This window comes from Triticum dicoccoides, chromosome 1A (assembly GCF_002162155.2).
Source record: "Triticum dicoccoides isolate Atlit2015 ecotype Zavitan chromosome 1A, WEW_v2.0, whole genome shotgun sequence".
NCBI lineage: Eukaryota > Viridiplantae > Streptophyta > Magnoliopsida > Poales > Poaceae > Triticum > Triticum dicoccoides.
In genome coordinates, this window is record NC_041380.1 from 600,292,636 (window position 1) to 600,292,980 (window position 345).

Sequence of the window (345 nt, forward strand, 5' to 3'; positions counted from 1 at the left end):
AGAGGCGAGGAAGAAGGGGAAGAAGAGGGAGAAGAAGAGGAGAGGAAGAAGAGGAAGTCTTCTCCTCTATTCTTTCTTCTCCTCTTTTTTTTTCTTCTTCTTCCTCTTTATTTTATCGGGAACGAGGGCCGTCGAGGGTCGCCGAGCGGTAGAGGAGAAATAAATAAGAAGAAGAAAAAAGAAGAAAAAGAAGAGGAGAAGAAGAAAGGAATAGTGGAGAAGAAGAGAAAATAGAATATATTCTATTTTCTCTTCTTCTCCACTATTCCTTTCTTCTTCTCCTCTTTTTTTTCTTCTTTTTTTCTTCGATCTTCTCCTCTAGCTATTCCTTTCTTCTTCTCCTCT